Genomic DNA, 6,000 nt, shown 5'->3' on the forward strand with positions numbered 1-6,000 from the left:
TCATTTGCTAAAGTTCTGGGAAATAGAGATTTTAATTTCTAAGTGTTGAAATTTGTAGTTAAAGTTCAAGTACTTGACATAAATGTCCTGAATGTTGTTTGCTTAATAAAGAGCTTTGCTGTAACATTTCTTCAAAAGTGACAACCAGAGTTAGGATCACTGTCATGAACCTCTCATTCTGTGATATCAATAGCTCCATTTTTAGGGGAAAAATAGGATATTTATGTATGTGTACAAGTCTACATATGAAGAAGATTAATGAAAGTTAAGATTGGTAAATTTTGAAACTAAAAAGAGCTTATAGTAAAAGGAATTAGCCATCACCACATCTTTGTTTAATTGGAAAGCACAAAGTAAGAACAAAGTAGGAGGTGACAGAGAGAGGCAAGACATGGACACTTAAGCTCTCTCTGGGTTTTGATCTGTGGTTTGAGAGTGAACACTTTCACTGATGATATACCTGGGCTGGACTTTTCTGAGCGTGGCTAAGGTGAAGAATTTCTCCATGTTTCAGCTTGTGATAGATTTTGAATTTCCTGCAACTTATTGGCATGTGAAAAACCACATAAAATATTAGCCAACCAGGAACTTGCTCCATCCAACTCCTGGATGCCCAACTAAGAATGGGATTGTTCATGCTTTGTTTTTTCTCTCATTTCTGGTATTCTTCTTCTCTGCACTTGTTCCCTATACCCTATTTCTTTGATATACATTTTTTAAAGCTTGGTATTGTAGATTCCCCAACTGTGATTTCTAATTCATTATTAGCACTAATAAGGTAGTGCATTTATTTACTGTCATCCTGGACAGTTAGAAATAAACTTATATTTCCATAAGTTCAACAGGCTTTACTCTATTTTCCTACTTGATGCAGAAAATAAAAATTTTACCTACAGAATCAGTGGAGAAATCGTTATGGAATTGTGGTTAGAACATAGGGATCCCTGTTAAGCCCGCTCCTCTTCACCAAACAGACATTTAGATTTGTCAAGGCTTTGGCATTTCATAGAAGTATTTTGTTTCCATTGATGTCCAAATTAAACTTGGAAATGAGTGTGCTGGGAGTCCAACCCTGTTTTTAGTAAAAGAAAATGTTTTTGTGTTAAATATATTCATTCAAGAATATCATTTGTGCTAGGCTAGAAAAGGGTCAATTCTTCTAAGATGCTACCAACATTTTCATTCGCCTGTTTAGTTATTACTATTTTTTCTCTCAATATTTGAAAATTTCAGAAGCACATAAATATTTCAGCTGGCCCCAGAACCATGGAAGGTCACACACACAGCATGGAGCTGGCTGTGTGCTCATTTCTCTGGACTATTTGTTTACTCATTCAGATATTACCAAGCAAAGGGAAGATATGTCAATATAATTAGCTTTTATTTTTATATTAGAAAGATGTCTTATGATACCTTAAAATGTAACTCAGAGGATGTAGTTAAAATGTAATTATAATCATGCCAGCCCTTTCCTTCAGGACATGGTGTGACTACTGGAAGTTGCTGCAGAGCCTTATTGTGGCACCTGAGGGGGAAATATGTCTGGCTCTCAAAATAGTCTTGTTCAGGGATTGGCATTTTGCTTCTCAGTACTCAGGCTCTTCTCTGTAGGACAATGAGTCAGTCAGTTAGTCATTGTACTGGACACACATCTTCTTCCCTAGATGCTTGTTTGTTCCTATACCAGTTATCTATCATTCTGCAATGCTTCTGAAAACTTAGTAGCATGAGCCATTAACTTATTTTCTCTTAAGGTTCTGTGTATCTGCTTAGCCCAGTTGCATGATTTAAACAGTGCAGTCAGAGAGAAAGAAGCACACACAGGAGTCCTATCCACACTCCACTGAGTTGCACATACAGCATTCTGCATTGGTACTTCTCTACCTGACCTGTCTCCCTCCTTCACAATAAGCTGCACTTCCTGCATTGAGGCTCAAGTTTCAAAAACACTCCATGGATGGGGCGCGTTTTGGTACAGTGGCTAAGACATTGTGTGGGCTGTGATACTTGCATTTCTATTAGAGAGCCTGTATTTGAGCCTAGATCTAGTTCTGAATTCAGCAGGTGGTGACCCAAGCAGTTAAGTAGCTGCCAGCTATGTGGAAGACATAGACTGAGTTCCAGGTCCATGTCTTCAGTGTGCCCCAGCCTCAAATGGTATTGGTATTTGGGAGGTGAACCAGGAAATACAAGATCCACGCTCCCCCAAATCCCGTGTGTGTGTGTGTATGTGTGTGTGTGTGTGTGTGTGTCAAAGCAGTTTGATAGAAAGTAGAAAGGGATGCAGGTCTAAGTCCTATACCTTGGCAGAGGAGTGGCAGCTTCACCTTGCAGGAGGGCATGTGAAATGGGGAATAATGCTGCAGACAGATTTCGAGAGCAAACTGCTGAAGACATTCCCTGATGGCAAATTCAGATACTGAGCATTCACATAGTTACTCTCATATAGTTGCTGTGCTGCATTTGATTATAGTCCATTTTATAACAGCCTGTTGCTGAGCTATAATTCAAACTGTACTGTGCATTTTATACAATGACCTTATAGACAGAGTCAAGATCAAACTTTATCTCAGATGGCTAATTGGTAAGACATACATGATAATCTCTGTCACAGAATTTCAAGTTGTAGCACAGTGAAAGGGTTATGTTTAATATTGTTTATTGAAGATAGGACTTCTTTCTGCGTTTAGATCTGGGAAGTATTACAAGACTTTTTATTAAGTAGAAAGAAAATTCACAGGCAAGTGTATTAAACATTGAACAATTTTAGTGAGTTTTTTTTAAAAAGATTTATTTATTTTTATTGGAAAGTCAGATATACAGAGAGGAGGAGAGACAGAGAGGAAGATCTTCCATCTGATGATTCACTCCCCAAGTGGCTGCAATGGCTGGAGCTGAGCCAATCCTAAGCCAGGAGCCAGGAGCCAGGAGCCAGGATCCTCCTCTGGGTCTCCCATGCAGGTGCAAGGTCCCAAGGTTTTGGGCTCTTCTTGACTGCTTTCCCAGACCACACGCAGGGAGCTGGTTGGGAAACGGGACTGCCAGGATTAGAACCGGCACCCATATGGGATCAGTGCAAGGAGAAGGTGAAGATTTATAGCCATTAGGCTATCGCACCAGGCCCCTTAGTGAGTTTTTTTTTAAATAAAGATTTTGTTTATAAGAATCAGAGTTACACACACACACACAGAGAGAGAGAGAGAGAGAGAGAGAGAGAGAGAGAGAGAGAGATCTTTTAGCCATTGTTTTGTTGCACAAATTGCCACAATGTTTGTGCTGGGCCAGGCTGAAACCAGAAATCCACATGTGTGTCAGGTGCTCAAGTGTTTGGGCCCTCCTCTATTGCCTTTTCAAGGCCATTAACAGGCAGTTGGATAAGAAGCAGAGTGACCAAGACTTGACTGGATGCTTGTATGGATACCAGTATCATAGGTGGCAACTTAATCTGTTGTGCCACATCACTGGTCCCTGTGGGTTTTTAAAAAAGATTTATTTATTTTTATTGGAAAGTCAGATATACAGAGAAGAAGAGAGACAGAGAGGAAGATCTTCCATCCATTGATTCACTCTTCCAGCAGTCGCAATGGCCAGAGCTGAGCTGATTCGAAACCAGGAGCCAGGAGTTTCTTTCGGGCGTCTCTTGCGGGTGCAGTGTCCCAAGGCTTTGGGCTGTCCTCCACTGTTTTTTTCAGACCACAAGCAGGGAGCTGGATGGGAAGTGGGGCTGCCAGGATTAGAACTGGCACCCATATGGGATCAGGGCACACATGGTGAGAACTTTAGCTGATAGGTTACCATGCTGGGCCCCGGTCACTGTGTTTTTAAGTAGAGTTTAAAACAAGGGAAAAACCTTCACTTAGAAAACAAGAAACTGAAGAAAAAGAAGGTCCTTCTACATCCTAAGTATTTAACAACAGCTCATTTTTTTAAGGATTCAGTTCTTCCAAGTTTTATTCAATTAACTAATAAAGGGGTCAACCAACCATAGCCTGAACGTCAACTCTTACGCATTGCCTGTTTTTTCAAGTAAAGTCGTAGTGAAGCATAGCCAGGTCCAGATTGTTTATGGCTGCTTTCACTACTCTGACAGAGCTGAGTCATTGTGATAGAAATCATAGCTTTCCCTCAAGCCAAAATATCTACTATTCCGTCATTCCTAGGAAAGAGAGATTCTGGACTTCTGCCTTTCAAGCAAGGTTTGCTGATTCTTAACAAAAACGTTGAGGGTTGAATTTGTATTTAAAAAGAAATGAGGGTTGCATGTTTGGCTCAGTGGTTAAGATGAAACTTGGGATGTCCACAGTCCATCCTGGAATGCCTGGGTTCAAGTCTTCATTCTGCTCCCAATGCCAGCTTTGTGCTAATGTGCTCCCCGAGAGGTAGCAGACGATGCTCCAGCCGATCACATGGGAAATAAGTTTGGAATCCCTAGCTTCCAGGTACTTGGAGAGTAACTCGATAAATAATAAACAAAATTTCTATGCACACTAGCAGAAGTCTTATCTTCTTGGATCCTGAGAATCTTGGAATACAAGGGAAGAAGTCTCCTGAGAAAGTACAGAACAGGGATTTCATCTGCATGGGAACTTTTTCCTGTGACCAGCAAACTGAGCTCATGGGTTTCTAACTCACTGAGTGCTTTAAAGATCTAAAGGCAGGAAGATGTACTGCGTTGCCCTTGGATAAACAAACTGTCGAAGGGATTGCTTCATGGTTTATTTTTATTAAAGCTGATTCTTTTTGTGAGACTCATATGTCTTGATGTTACTTTTTCTTTTTTGCAAGAACATGTCTACACTTGACTGTCTTCCTCACACTTCCACTGTTTTTTTTTTTTCTCATCATTCAGATCAATTAACTTTGTCTGGGAAAGCATTGGGTCTTATGTGAAGAAACTTAGTATAAAGAAAATCAACATTTGCTTTTGTTAAACTGCTGAAATAAGCTTTTGAAGACCACATCAGAAGTCATCATTTTGAAAGCCAAAGCTTTAGTTTTGCAAGGGTAGAACTTAAGAAAGGATGCTATAAACCCAACATCATCAGTTATAAAGAAGACAGAGTATAAGATTCTTGCCACATTAATAAACTGAGAAGAGAAGAGAAATATTCAGGCATGAATTAAATGTAGATCTCCTGGGCTGCCATTTCCAGAAGATATTGATTGAGATATTATATTGAGGGAAATAAGAGAGACTTGGAATGAGAGACTGGAATGTAGGAAGGGAGCAGGGTCACCACTGAGAAACAAATACCCTATGGCCACACTAATACCTGCTGATCATCCTGCCTTCCCAGTTTGTGGCATAGTATACAATAGCAATGACAGAGTGGCCTTGTGTATCTACCACACATTATTCTGTAGAAGTCACCCACTTTGAGGATTTAAGAACTTGCTTAGCCAGGCTGCACTCCCATGTGAGGACACTCTTCTTTAGAACTATCTGGGATATTAAAAACTTCCCAAATCTGGGCCCGGTGTGGTAGCCTAATGGCTAAAGTCCTCACTTTGTTTTTTTTATTATTATTAATTATTTTGCATTATGTGACAGTTTCATAGGCTCTGGGAATCCCCCCACCCCGCCCCACGCCCCTCCCCCCCGGTGGATTCCTCCACCTTGATGCAGTATTGCAGTTCAAATTCAGTCAAGATTCTTTTCTTGCAAACGTATACCAAGCATAGAGTCCAGCTACTTATTGACCAGATGGGTTGAACAGTTTCTTGGGGAGACCATTTCTGGTCTGAAGTTAGAGCTGGTAGAATATCATCCCAGTCAATTAAGAGTCCCAATATAACATCAATAGCAATTTGCAACATTATGGAATTGACATGGTTTTGAGTAACCAGTATGTTAAAAAAAAAAAAAAGCAAGTTCTTAACCACAACCTATGATTAGCTCATTGACATTTCAATTTTAGTTTATATACAGGACTGGCTGCTATATACCTTAAAATGGCTACAAGGTACCATTCAGCTGTCTCGTGTCTATTTCATTTTCGT

The sequence above is a fragment of the Ochotona princeps genome, chromosome 7, assembly GCF_030435755.1.
Source record: "Ochotona princeps isolate mOchPri1 chromosome 7, mOchPri1.hap1, whole genome shotgun sequence".
Taxonomy (NCBI): domain Eukaryota; kingdom Metazoa; phylum Chordata; class Mammalia; order Lagomorpha; family Ochotonidae; genus Ochotona; species Ochotona princeps.